Below are 15,087 nucleotides of genomic sequence, written 5' to 3' on the forward strand. Positions count from 1 at the left end.
CCAAAAGAGATGAAGTACATGGGAAGGAGGAAATGGGGGGCAGACAATTGCCATTAAAGTTGAGTTTGGGAAAGCCTTAGGTTCACCTCTCCAAGGTTTACAGGTACACTTAAGCACCATACACAGCTTAATCCAAATGTGGCCTGCTCGTCAAAACCTCCTGCTGCAAAGTTCAGAGACGAAACACATGTGGCCATTTTTCATGCTGTGACACTCTTCCAACAATAGCTCAGCCTACCTTAAGTATTTCTTATTCTAACAAGTACAAGAACAGAGCATCACAGAAATGATCACTCCTAGATACAGAATACCCCACGCTGTTCATATAATTTGCTGTTCATCTGGTGTTTCACAAACATTTCAGTCAATTCCTTACCCAGACTCACATATGTATATTTCTTCATACAAGTGCTACTGGAGGAATATTTATATTTTGTTCTCTAATGGCACTGTAAAGGACATCTTGGAGTTCACTTGTTGATTATGGCCTGCTAACACTCTAGGCATGAACTCAGAAACACACTCTCTGCCAAGTCTTGGCTAATCGTAAGGAATGAGGAAGAACAGACATTCAACTTAGGGACATCACCTGTGAAGGAATCAAATATTTGACACCTAAACCTGTCCCATGAGTCAGTGCTCAATGGCCTTCTACTGCTGAAAACAAAAAGGGCAGAAACTAAAAGATAATGCAGAGAAGTTACACCCCCATCACACATCCATTAAGGACAGGGATCCAGAAATAGCACGTATCACTGAATCTCAACTAATGTGGGAAAGGGTGTTGATCCAAGCTCAGAAATAGTGAGCAGAAAGACTACTGGCTGATTGAGTCTTCTAATTCAAGAGACCAACAGCAAAAAACATACAAAAAGCTACACAAAGACTTGTTTTCAGAACAGAGGAGGACAAGATACAACATATACAACAATATATATGCCCCTTCCAGTGTTTGGTAAACCACTTGCCTATAAATAAGCAATTAAAAAGAAACTCAAACAGTTTCCATTCCCTCTGACACCTACAAAACCAAATCACTGATTATGCATTTAACTCTACATCAACTCCCCAGGAATGAAGTGTGATTAATATACACTGAAGAAATCAATGTCCTCTCCTGGGTAATGCTTTTGAGTTATGATCAATGCATGCAGATAATGCATTTCCACCCAACTCTGACCTCCTGCTTGTTGGAGGGATCTAAAGATACAGGCATTTACTGATAGCAGTGCACTAAAATGGTGTATTTCTTGGAACAACTATGTTAGGTGGTTTGGCGTATGTTAAGTCACTTTATGTTATTTTAACCAAGAATGGGTTTCAGATGTCAGAGTGCAACAAAGGACTAAAAAGTAATGCACAGTATTTTATTGACAGTAATAGCTGTGTTTCACTTGGGACCAAGTATTTCATGGCTATGAATGAAAGCCACTTTGTAGAGTTCTCAACAGAATAGGTTTCAGCTAGCTGAACAAAAATACACAGGAATTCCAGGCAAGGTGAAATACAGGATCACAGTCACACAGCATTCAACTACATGTAAAACCCCCATAAAACCATGTTAGAGACCCAGATGATTTGTGGTTTGGGTTTGTTTGTTTTTAAAGTGAGTGGAGGGGACACTACAGCTTCTGTTTTAATGGGAGGTTTCAGCTTGTTGTGGATGATGTTTACAATGGTTGTTGTGGACATAGAAAAGGTTCATATATCTACATTTAAGTGTGAAAGGAAAAATCTGCATTAGCAAGATGGTCTCTACTACCTCAGTTCAATTTTTTTTTTCTCTCCAAAACAGCAATAAAGCCAAGCAAAATTCAAGAGAAAATATAAGAACCAGCTTTAGTGAAACCTTGGGAGAAGGTTTGGGAGAAGAGGTTCACAACATCCTGTAAAGACAAAAGGACAAAGAGTCCTTATCAGGATGCCAGAGTTAATCTAAAAACATTCATAGCATAAATCCCTAAATAAAATGTTAAAAGGACTTGAACATATAAGTGTATACAGACGATCATCTGACCCTCACATATAAAGAACAGGACCTCACCTCTAGCCATGAGTCAAATGAAAACAATTAAAATACCAACTTAACTCAAAACCAGTGAAAATAACATTTACTGCCACAAAGGCATTGCAAAAACAATGGATAGCTGGTAAGGAGAAGTGTTTAACTATCCTTCAAAGGACATACAGTTTGAAATAATTTCCCAAAGTTTATGTTGATAATGGTGCCATGCATTTCAAGAAAATAATATGCCACCACAAATTTGTGGAAAGGAAACATTTTATATCTGTTTTTAATGAGTTCTTCATGGAGAAATCAACTGCAATAGCAAAAAAAAATAAAGCTACTTATTATTATTGCTTGTTCCATTACTGTCAAGAGTTAAAACACATGCTTATGCCAAATAAAAAAATATAAACAAAGTAACAGATGTGTGACCGATTTTAGAAGAAAATATGCGATTTTCTACATAAAATAACATTACCCTAGAAATAAAAGTCCTGTTAAAAATAAATCTATTACTCCATACTTGCACACAAGTATTAGCTAATTTGGGACCCTATGTCACAATGCCCATGAAACCAACAACCTCACTAAGGCTCTATGAACCCGTATGCCCAAAGTGCCAGCGTTACACCAACCACCTCTGCTGCCCTGTTTGCTCGTGTTCAAAATAAGGGCTGTGCTCAAGAATCTGCTGAGTGCACGTGGCACAAAGTTCCTGCAAGGCAAGCCAGGCTGAGGAGCTCATCACAGCCCAGAGAAACCCCAAAGATCCTGCCAAGGGTCTGGTTTTGCAGTTCTCCCCATGGGAACGTGGGATTACAAGTGGCATGAGGCAGGACAAAGAGCAGGAACTACTTTCAGTGCTGAACCTCACTCAATGCCAAACAAAAGCACAGCCACTGGTGAGATGCTTGAAGAAAAAAACCCATCTCCAGGCAAAAGGTCCATGCTGAATTTAGAAGAGCTTATTGGTAAGCTAAAGATGTCTTTGTAAGAATCATTTCCCAAGAACAACAAAGTCAATGTCTTCAAACCCACTGAAATTTTAAAAGATGACTGAAAATTTTACTGACCCAAATATTTTAATTTTTATATTTTACTAAGGTACCCTGTGAAGCTGGAGTTTAAATCCTATTAAAGTGAACTTAGTTTGTCCATCCCTAAAATAGATTTGACATACAAACACAAACACAAGGTCAAGGTCACAGATCAGCACGAAAGATTACAAAGAGGACTGATGTAAGAGCTGGCATTTGATCAAAGCTCCTGGATGCATCTTTTTTTTTAGTAGACTTACCAGAAATACCACTACACTTCGTTTTCTTCACATTGCTACATTGCATGTTTTAAGCATTCCCTACATTTAAGAGCAGCTGCTCTGTCCTTATTTATTTTGATAAGAGCTATTAGGCAGCACAGCAAATAAACTAAGGAAAAGCTCTTATGTTAAATGAAAAGGAAGTGAAAGATACTTTTTGCCATCCTTTTCCCTATATTCAACCATTGCTAATACACATTACATTACAAATTTAATTGTAAAACCTACTCAAACACATAGCAAGACCAGTGCTAAAAAATCAGGACCTCAGGTTTTAACCTGCAGCAGTTCAAGACATTTATCATATATAACAATTGTATATTTGGGTGTGCACTTCCAAGCACAAGACTTGATTATTTATCCTAATTATCTGTGTGCACAGCATATATTTCTCAATTAACAAAAAAAAACCCTCAAGGTCTGTGCAGAACACAATCAAACTAACCTCTTCTGTAATCAGGACAACATTTACCTCCTAGAAAGCCTCTCTAATGCTGAAGGCTGAGTAAGTGAGCAGAATTAAACACAGGAGCAACAGTTGAAAGACTCATTAAAACTCAGCTGCTGAAAATAGTCAGCAATGAAAGTCATTTACTGATCTATCCATCCATCCATCCACGCACTGATACATTCTCCAGCTTTAAACACATGCAGGAGATATTCAGCTTGCAGGTCACATCTGCCACACGCACCCTCCTGATGCCTGAGCATGAGCAAGAGGTGCCTTGGGTGACACCATGGCATTCAAAATGCACTGCTGCCACAAAGTTTACATGCTCATTGTGATAGGCAGCAATTTAAAGAATAGTGTGGCTTGTACTCTTCATTCTTAACCCCCACTCTCAACACTAGCACTGCTCTGATGTTAGTCCAGACACGAGTGGGAGCAATTTATATTTAGACAGAGAGATATGTCTATAACTAGGATTGCCTGTGTTAATATTAAAGCTTTTACTGGAACCCATTTGCAGTGACGTAGTTCACTAGTATGTGGGCATCTTGGACATTGCCAGTAAAACCTTCACGCCATCACATACCCTCCTGCACCTTGTTTCAGCTATTGAACTTTTGTTTACTGATTTTCCTCCATTTTTGCAGAGCTAGTACATTTGCAGCTCTCTGCCTGTATGACTGGGTTGTCTCAGCTACTAATGAAAAGGCCTCAAATGAAAAAAAGATGGAAAAAAAAAGGTTTAAAAACTTGTCTCCTTTTTGAAAATATCCTTCACAAGAATTAGGTTGTCACCCTTTTAAGGTATAGCACTGCCTGAGCTACTAGGGCCAGATACAAATCACTCCTGGACCTGGGATGCCAGCTTCTCAGCACTGTGGTATAGGTGCTTCTAACTCTGAGAGTGATTCATCAGACCCTAAAACAGTCACTGGTTTAAGATCAAATTGATTTAAGTTGTAGACCTCAGGGCAGTACAATTCTACTCTTCCTTAGTCCCCCTTTTGCAAGCGCTTTCAGCAAAATGGGAGAAAAGGGGAAGCTGGTTGTTTTCTTTTTCCAAGCAGAATTTCTATCCTTCCTAGTTTGTGAAAAGCTGATAAAGCTTCTCACTGCATTGAAGAGTTAGAAAGGGAAAAATAAAAGAAAGTAAATCAGACAATGATTACAACAACCCAGCAGAAGATCCTTCCACATCCACAAATCAGCAGCTCACTCTGACAACCAAGCACACATGAAAATGTGTATAGAGGATATTTCACAACTAAAAACATTTCTAGGAAACACATCATTATTAGCAGTGCAACTGCCCAAAATGTGAAACCCTACAGCAAGTTTATTTGCAGTCACATAGCTTTTTTTTTAAGTTTACAAACACATGAAAAAGCCTTTGCTTTAACTGAGCTTCATTACAGTGAGTAACTGTTCATTCAGTGTCATGGCAAGTCTTCTCTCAAGCTTATCCTATAAAAACCCTCTTTAATCTTCACAACCAAACCCTTGATAAAACAAGTCAGCAGCCATTGTGGGTTTGGGTTTTTTCCTTTTAAACACAAGCTCACACTCTTTACACACAAAACCTGCAGAGGCAAGAGGTTTCTGCTTGTTCTGAACTTTGGATCAAATCCCCCATTTATTGAGCAGCAGGGATGTGCAGGCTGCTGTTAGCAGCCAGTGGTGCTTTTGGCTGTGACACCATGTAGAAAATATCTGCAATCCAGTTCTTATCCATTCCTCTTTGGAGAGCTGGAACAGGCATCTTTCCACACAGTGATCCAAATGGAAAGCACTTCAAAGGTGCTGTCTTTTAAAAGGGGGTAATGACAAACAGGAGCAAACAACCAGCCAATACAGCAACAACAATAAACATAACAGCTAGCAAAAAGTACTTCTGATCAATTCAGCAGTCAACAAGAGTCCACAACAATGGATTATGTTAAAGGACTGGATGGCTATCAAGCCCCAATTCTGTAAAGGTACGATTTTTACTTATTTTTTTGAAAAATTATTGTCCGTAGTTATAGTTACATGTGTGAAATGTCAAATAAGTTTCTAAAAATCTTAAAACACCCTATTGATGAACAGTGTAGTAATAGGTTCTTGACCTTTGTACTTCCTTTTTACGTATTTTCCCTGATGTAAGTACACCTATGAATTTTAATGGGACAATAAAATAATGGCAAAGTTATGCACACATGCAGATCTGTGCATGAGAGAGGCATCTAAATGAATAAAAACATATTAAAAGCTACAGACATATGCATAGGACAGAGGGGTATCTACCATGCTAAAACCCACCAGTTTAAGCATCATGACTACTAAAAGCAAACTAGTTAACATTTGAAATTTCAGTGTCCTTTTATCATTCAGGACACAGCATTAGGATTTCCAAGATGTGCAACACCGGTTACCCCAGAGTTACTATTCCTTCAAGCTGTTCAACACACAGCAACCATTGCAGGTGATTTGGTTTCCCACATGCTGGAAGTCTGGTATCGATTCATCATCAAATAAAATTTGTAACAATGAAAGGCAGTGGGAGGTAGGTGGTGAATTTCTCTCTGCAAATCTTGTCTCAGCCTTGGGGGAAACAGCTCAAAATTACAGTTTTAATTTATTCACTTGATGAGTACTGAAGGAATGCAGTGAGAGTGAGGGACGTCATAACAAAAGACCTAAAAGTCAAGAATCTAGGAAATAAACAGGTGAAACTGCACCAAAGCAGCTGAAGCCATGTATGATGTAGTATGAAGGCATTATCTGATAGTTATTATCTATAACCCAACTCTATGGATTCAGCTGATCAGTTATCCATTATTTCCAGTTTACCCTGCCAGAACAGAGATTTGGACATGGCTGACAGGTCACAACCCATGTTCTCTGTGTTATATAAAGCCATCTTTCCTTGATGTAACTGGAAGAGTTATTTCCCAGCTCAATGTAACATCAATAATGCCAGTGTTTTCTAAATCAATATATAGTAAGGCCTGTCAATAACCGGAAGGCAAGTTTCACTGACTGCCTGCATTATTACTAAAGCACATTTTTTGTTTCTTTTCTTTTTCAGTCTATACATAATCTTGCTTAAGAAGGATAGTTTTATTCAAATTCTGTTGCTCAATTTCATCAGTGAGTGAGACCAAAAGAACTCAAACGAACACATGACTGTGATTTCATTCAGCAGCAGTTAAGACTTGTGAGTACCTGCAGAGTCTCACAGAACCACAAACAACTCCCAAATTCCAAATAAATGCTGAAGCGAATCATATTGGAAAGGGAGGTACAAGCCTAAGAGGGCAACAAAGGAATACCAGAGGAGAAAAAGCCCCATAAAAACCCACAACCCCATAAACTTTGTCAAAGGGACTTAATGCTATTAAAAGCATACAATTTACAATCCTTTTGTTGAGAAAAAGCCGAAGTTCTGGTGAGCAGGTGAGCATGTCTTCAGCCTCTCAGGAAACTCAGCAGATTGTTACCTTGGCACCCTAGTTAGCAATGTCAGGAGAATGAGATCAGGACTATACAGGGATGTGAAATGAGCCATCTGACTGGGAATTCCTGAGAGGGATAAGGACCAAAGCAAGTGTGAATGAGATAAAGTTACCACTCCATGTCCAGGGTGAGAAAAAATACAGGTTAATAAACTTTTCAAGTTCAGGGACAAAACTCATACCTTTCAAATGTCAATGCAGGATTTTGTGAATCTGGTTTTCACTCCTCCCTGCCAAAAATAAATACATTATAATCAGAACGTAGAAACTTATGGTGGAAAACCATTATATTTCTACAATAACAGGAAAGTAATTTTGTTAATTCAGTATCAGCTCACAAAAGGGAGCCTGTCTTACGTCTTAACAGGGTATAAACAGATGAACAAAGTTTTCCCCAAAAGCTGGTTATACTTGTGGTTGATTGGTGAGAGTATCAGAACTTAACAAATTAAACTGAGCTGAGCAAGCTGGTAAAGGTAACCTGCCAGGAGAGAGGGGACAGCCCCCCTTGCCTGGTTAATACTACCCACTTTGTAAAATAAGCTGTCATCAGGGGATTATCTTTATTCTAACACTATCCATTTATTCCCACTATCCATTTACCCACCATGACAAAAAAGAGCCCCAAACAACCAAAATGAAATCAGGAACACACAACACACCCATGGTACTGCATTCAACTTCTCTAGAATCTTACTTATTTTCTCCTGCTCTCATCATTACCCTCACTCAATCTTCCCTCAGCTCCCCACTTCCACAATCCACACTTGTGTAGCATTAACAACATCCAAAGGCCATTCCACACTACACAAAACACAGCTGGTATTGTAATCTTTCCCCTGAAGACACTCTGTTCACCTAACCCTTTATTTTAACTTTTTCAATTGTTTTTCTCTTGCTCTAGATTAAGTTTAGAATTTCTCATCTGAATTCTACGAACACTAATAACTTTCATTTCTGTCCACATAACGTAACCACTTATTGTGTTCCTTTTCCTTACCCTTTTGTTTCCACAAACACTCATTTCTACTGTAATACCCAGGCACCTCTCACACAGGAAATTCCATTACAATTCTGCACTGCTCCCCAGGCGAAGATCATCTACACTCTGGAGGCTCTTTCTTCCTCTCTTTCAGCAGTAAATTACCAGAGCAAAAATTAATCCAAATCCACCAAAATACCTCCTGCAAGACCACAAGCCAAAACACAAATGATATATGTTGCTTGCCCTTCCTCACAGACTTGTTTGTTCCCTTTTCCTCATCATAGTCTATATGAAGTTTAAAATAAATACATCTGCACCTGTGAGATGCTGACAAGTTCAGCTGGACAGCAATTAAATGAAGCCCTAGAGCAACACTGGCCTCCAAAATAAGTGTTTTCTCTTCCTCTTACAGAAGAAAAAATGCATTTATTTGTTTTGCAGTACAACAATACGTGCTGCTGCAATAACAGTTTTCACCCAATACCTTTCTTTTACTACATATGATTGGAAGGGAAGCAACGAATGATATACCCTAAAAGATCAACAGAACACAAAGATTAATGATAGGAAGAAAAGGGTACAAAAGGCCTAAAATATAATGTAGAAGGGCTAAAATACAGCATCAAAGGGCTCCCCTTCCCTTGAGCTGCTACTTTTAAAAAGTCTAGTGAGAGCTCTTTCACTTCTCCAGCTGGTACAATGACAATATCCCTACCCTGATGCAATCTGCTCTCACTTCAGAGGGCACAGAGGCAAGAAAGAGCAGAGAATGAAAAAATAGTGCTCCTGGGAAAGAAAGGCGATACCTCTTTTTAGAGAGACCAAAACTTACTTACTTTTAATCATGACAACAATGACATGGATGAGGAAACTTTTGAGGAGCAAGGTGAAGGCTGAGGGAGCGCCTAAGCATAAACCCAGACCTCCTCCAGTGAAAGCAAGGAAGCTTTCTGTGTCCCAGCTGCCTTCATCAAATAACCTCCCCAGCCCAAACAGCAGACTTAATACTGCAAGTTTCCATTTTTTTGAACATAATTTCTCCACCTCAAACCAGAGTGGTTTGATTTACTGGGTCTACGTCTGAATTCTGTTTTACTGCAAATAAAACATAACCCTTGCTTCCAAAGTCACCTCATTATCTCTCTATTAAATCATGTATACACCAGAGCTTGCTCATAGCACTTTGGAAGGTGAATAGTTTGACTGACCAAGAATAACCTACCAGGATGCAAAATCCACTTGCCTTCTTTATATGCTGCCAGGTTTATGAGAGCAGGTCTGTCTGTGCTTGACATTTGGCATAATTACTATTGTAAAATGTTTTATATTCCTGTAAATTCAGACTACCACCCCAAAGTGCTTACAAACTGAGAGGAGATGCAGAGATAATGAAACAGAAAGGAAAGATGTAGGGGAAAAGTAGGTACAAAGAGGAAGAAAGCATCAATGCCAGGAAAGATTGTGAAACTGTTCAACCTGCCTGACCAGCATGGAGTTCTAAACTATAAAAAATGACAAGCACAAACATGTTAAGGTAGGACACTGCACACTGTAAAACATTATAATCAATTTGTCTCGCTAAAATATAAAACCAGAGGTGAAATTCTAGGGAGCCTACAACACCAGCTGTATTTCTCTACCATGCAGTAGGAAGCATTTCCACTGAACTGCAGTAAGCTTTATCACAATGCATATGAATGGAAAGTCCAAAATTTTCAGGGGTTTACACTATTTTAACAGTGATTTTGACCGAAGAAACAAGAGGAAAGACTGGAAGCTCTAAAACATCTTGACTCTAATCTGTTGCTGAAAAACAGGTGGGAGGGTAAAAATGAGAAAAAACAGTAAATAACTGTGTATCCATCACCACTCCAGACCAAAAAGCTCCACTTATATGGGGGCATGGGGGGTAAGATTGCAAAGCAAAAAATTAACAGACTTTAAACCATTCTTGCAATTCACTTCCACATGTAAGAGATAAAGCATGCAATGAATGCAACTTAGTTTTGCCAGCTGCTCAGTAAAACATGAATGATTCAAGAACATGGAGTAACAAGCAGCTCCTTTTTGCTAATATATCTGAAAAAAAGCTTTCTAGTGTTTCCCACAAATTCTTGTATTTCACTTCAGTTTCTTTACTTGAAGCAAGTGCATATTTTTCAAGAGCAAGCATGATCCATGCTCCTCACAGATAATAACAAAAAGAAAGATAACAGTATTTTTGAAGTCTTTCTAATGCACATCCAGAAAAGCCAGATTACATGATAGGGATTTGTATGCAATCTTTGCCACTTCAGATACTAAAACTTCCCTTGTTTACCATTTGTTTTTGTATAATTGGCAAATTTGATTATGAGCTTAATTTTTGCACAGTAAAGTTCATCCAGCCAGTTTTAATTTCAAACTGGCTTGCACTCCATCATGACTACAAAAACCTTTCACATCACAACCTCATCAATCTTGGAGAACAGAAGAAATTTTTGTAGGAGTGGGAAACTGTTGGTAACATACTTCTTCCACTGCTGACTGTACTCAGTCAGCTGTAACTATGTGCAAGTGTCCACACTTGCCAATTACAAAAAACATGCATCTGAACTACCCTTCCATGAAATTATATTCTCTGGTAAAATGACAGTCACAGGTAGAAAAGCTGAGAAGAAGAAAATGTTTGAAGTTGACCAAGCATCAGGGGCTTTTTTGATGAAATATACAATCACAATTTAAACACTTAATAATAATACCAATAAAAAAATCATGTACTCCACCACCAAGCTGCAGAGTAAAAGCAACATCCTAAGTACAGAAAGGACTTCCATGGACTTATCCATCCACTACATGAATCTGGAATTAAAATCCCAAACTATTTTGGATTTGCATGAACTACAGAATTAAATTACATATTGCTCATACATAAACTGAGGTCATTAAAAAACCCCACTCACAAGCAAACTAACAAGTAAGAGGCATTTCAGCTACCAAAGACCTGTTTCAATCTGACATCTAAATATCTGATGTTGGATGGCTGCTGCTATTTACAGACTGATCACAGTAATTTCACTCCTCTGTTGTTCACCAGGACCTCTCATTACATGCACGGTGTGGGTCTAAACCATGTTGGAGGCTACTGGGAACTGTCAGAATTGCAAGAAAAGAGATTCCATCTTGGAACAAACCAGAACATTTTAGGAACATGCATGAACATATCACAGCAGTACTTTGGAATATTGCTACTCTATGCAAGAGGAACAGCAAGAATGGAAGAAGATTAAGCAGCTTGCTCAGTAGCACATTAACTCCATATCCACAACAAATAAAGAAAGATTTTCTGAATTTTAGCTGAATTATAAGATATTCTCTCCACAGTTTGTGGGTGTTTTGGTTTTTGGGGGTTTTTCTTGAAACCAAACAATAATTGGGTACCTTAAACTTGAGGAAACAACAGTGCTTACTACTAAAGGAGTAGGAATTGCACACTACAGTAAATGCCTTTCTCTTCCAAAATAGGACAAATTACTGGCATTCCCATCACCCTCAGGTGGAGATACCTGTCAGTCAAATGCTGCAGTATGGGTGTTCCACTATGTGCTGAAACAATGTTCTCTCCAACAAAACATCACGTCAGAACTGAACTAAAGTATCAATACTGAATCAAACACAAATGATGGCATCATGATCAAAAATATAATTCCACCAGCTTTCCCTATTTCTCAGGGATCTAACATGAGGAAGCAGTCCTAATAAACTGGGCAAGAACTATCACATGGACCGGAGCTGCAAAAGCCACTGCACAGCAGCTCTTCTGATCCACTGACCACTTTCAGTGCCTTTCCTAACCAAGTACAATAAAGTCCCTTCTAGCCTGAAGCAAGGGTCTCTCATAGCCAAGTCTGTCTGTAGATATATCTAAGCACTTCCTGCCCAAACAGGTCCATTTTTAATTCCTTGCTTTAGAAAGCTGTTAAAACCTGTCTTTTACCAGTGTAACTCAGCTGCAATACACTCACAGCTCAGATGGGCCAGAACCCAGGGTGTGCATTCATCCCTGGTTCCCCCAGTGAAGAGGCAGAACTGCAGCAGCCTGTGCCAGCAGAGTGAAGGGACTGATGCTGCAGCAGCAAGTGAATCCAGACAGACAGATTATTTTGCATGTGCTGAACTGCTCAATGGTGCCCCGTCTCTGGAATGCTGAATTACTCCAAGCCTGACTGAGCCTCCTCTTCAAGTCTCCTGAATAACAAGAACTAAGCCTGCCAAAACAAGTGTGCTCGCCCTCACTAATCAATATTAGCGTTTTTCCTGATGAGTTTGTGCAAACTCAAATTCTAGCTTCACAAGCTGGAAGTTTCCAAATTGACCAAAGTCAGTCAGTAATTTGGCTCCTATAACTATTCATTTGTAGAACTCTCAGATACCTGCCACACTGTTCTCTTTGCCAGAGTGAGAGAAAATGGATCAAGCAGTTGACAGCGGCTCAAACATCTAAGTCTGAGAGGAGGGGAGGCATCCCCAAACCTTCTAATTGCTAATAGTCAGTGCCACCTATGGCTGAGGTTGCAGAAACAAAGATCCAAAGAAGAAAAGAATAAGGTTTTTGGAACTTTTAACAAGGTTTTATAAATGGCTCCAGAAGAACAGATTACACAAAAAACGACAAATAATTTTTATCTATTCTAGATCATTTACCACTGTTTCAGTAGGTAAGGCGCTATATCAAAATCAGTTCCAAATTCTTTATATGATTTTTAAATATCTTAAAAACACACTGGAAGTTTAAAGTGCAGCCTTCTATTTTCTTATCTCACCACACTTGATTCCTCAAGTAAAACTCATCTCGTTTTTATTAACAGCTCCATTTCAACCAGGCTCTGTTGCTGCAGATGCTTTGTCCAGTGGTCAGGAAAAATATGCCAGGGAATATTTCATCACACCTTACAAAATCCTCCCCCATCACCCCAACAAACTACCAGCAACAGACTGTATTTTCTGGGAAAGTTAACCAACACAATAGACACAACAATTCCCTCCAGAGGTTTCGCAGCAGTCTCAGTTCAGCACACAAGGCCATTAATTACACAACTGCCTTTAGCATTAGCAGGATTCTGGTCGTGACAGCACTGGTGGAGTTAAAGCTGCCTTCAGTATCTGCACCCAAAATCTATTTACTTGAAGTTATGTAACACCTCCACTTCCTCTCTTCTTTATTATGGTAGACCATGGTAACAGAAAGAAAAGGGGTGGAGATGGGGAACAAGCATTTCACAATCTCAAGCAGTGCACAGCCACCCTTCAAAAACAGATCTAATCTGGAATTCACCTCTAAAATCTGCCTAAACTGATAGTAACACTCAAGCACCAACTCTTACTTAAAACTTAGATTCAGTATTTCCCAAGGAAAAGCTGTTTAATACAGGCAACCAATGCTGGAATCAACTGTGTACTTCCATTATAAGCAAGAATTGGTTTTAAAATGTGATTTATTTGGTTGGGGTTGTGTTTGGTTTTGGGTTTTCTTCCTCATTTGGTGTCTTCTCCATTGCCCCATCCACAATAGAGGAGTCTACTCCAGGCCAAATAGTATTCCAAAATTCTCATTAACACTCTAATGTCATCAGTCATGCTCAATCAGTAAGGCTGGAAGCAAAAGTTTCAATTCAGCAAAAAAAATGCTTCTACTTTCCATAAAAAAAACCACAAACAAACAAAATCCCACCAAAAACCTAGGAAAACCAAAGGCTACTCAAGCTGATATATTCCACGTTTCTAAGAAAATCAAGACAAAATTATAAAAAACACATCATCAGTCTCTCTTTTAACTATGATCTGAAGAGTCTAACTCATATCTCTAATGGTAAGCTGAGAATTGACAATAAACAAAATGAAACAAAATCCCCACAACTCTAAGAACTGGCTCTTCTCAACAGAGGAATTTTAAGTCCCAAAGCAGTCACAGCAATCTTGACTGGCAAAATGTTTTCAAGGACTTGGATTTAATCACGTCATTTTATTTTCCTCTGATCATTTATTTAAAGTCATAGGTTGAATTATTTATGAACAAAAGTTAATTGCATTGAAATGCAGTACTGCCCAGTATTTATCTAACACCTTTTTCACAACTCAACCTCCTGTCACCAACTGGTTAAAATCTACAAAAAATGAATACAGAATATGAGATAAGAATTAACCATTTCTATAGCATTACTGAAATTCTCTTAAATATGGATAAATATGATCAAGTCCCTGGATCCTCCCATCTGCTGTGTAAATTGTGCAACTGTTCTTACCAACTTTTCCTTACAACATGTGTTTATGTTAAAAAAAAAGCAATTCAGGGAAAGAAGAGGTTATTCACAAAATATTTGGTTTGAATAAGCAAGTTTTGACTGATTAGTTGCAACTAAAGTCATCATATTTGGAGTCCAAACAGTCACATCACAGACCTTCCCAAATTGGGGTTCTTCAGAAATTTTCTCAGCTGTCAAGAGATCTCAAAGATCAACAGTCTGCATGTATAAGGCTGTATTGACACTCTCTGCAAGGTGTAAGACGGAAGCTCAAGGGTACACTCATATAAATACACCCCACATCCATAAAGTGTTAATCTTAAGTCAGCAAGGCTGTATGACAGCAGTAACTACTACAGTGCATGACTGCTGCTCAGGACATGGAGCATTTTCCAAGTCCCTCATTTCCTTAAAGCAACTCATTCACTTGGCACCTGCCAGGACAAAGAGTAGAGAGAGGATTTCACAAATACCACTGTGGCTTGTGTGTGGTGACAACACACCAGGAAAGATAGATTTTCATTTTCTCATCAAGTTATTAGATTAGGTT

General features: G+C 38.7%; 1 protein-coding gene and 1 long non-coding RNA gene across 6 annotated transcripts in view; one reads left to right on the forward strand and one right to left on the reverse strand.

Moving 5' to 3' along the window:
• Nucleotides 1–15,087, reverse strand: part of NRIP1 (nuclear receptor interacting protein 1) — a 73,179-nt gene that overhangs the window by 15,584 nt on the left and 42,508 nt on the right. For 2 of the 5 annotated variants that reach the window (XM_059491618.1, XM_059491624.1), the window contains exon 3: nucleotides 7,454–7,501. The exons of the other annotated variants lie outside the window; for them this stretch is intronic. The gene's annotated coding sequence lies outside the window, so the exon portion shown is untranslated. The remainder of the gene's footprint in view (nucleotides 1–7,453; nucleotides 7,502–15,087) is intronic. 5 annotated transcript variants of the gene reach the window in all.
• Nucleotides 5,596–11,618, forward strand: LOC132086174 (uncharacterized). The gene is made up of 2 exons (XR_009420367.1): nucleotides 5,596–5,753; nucleotides 11,333–11,618. It is a non-coding gene; the product is annotated as an uncharacterized LOC132086174 (long non-coding RNA).

The sequence above is a fragment of the Ammospiza nelsoni genome, chromosome 2, assembly GCF_027579445.1.
Source record: "Ammospiza nelsoni isolate bAmmNel1 chromosome 2, bAmmNel1.pri, whole genome shotgun sequence".
Taxonomy (NCBI): domain Eukaryota; kingdom Metazoa; phylum Chordata; class Aves; order Passeriformes; family Passerellidae; genus Ammospiza; species Ammospiza nelsoni.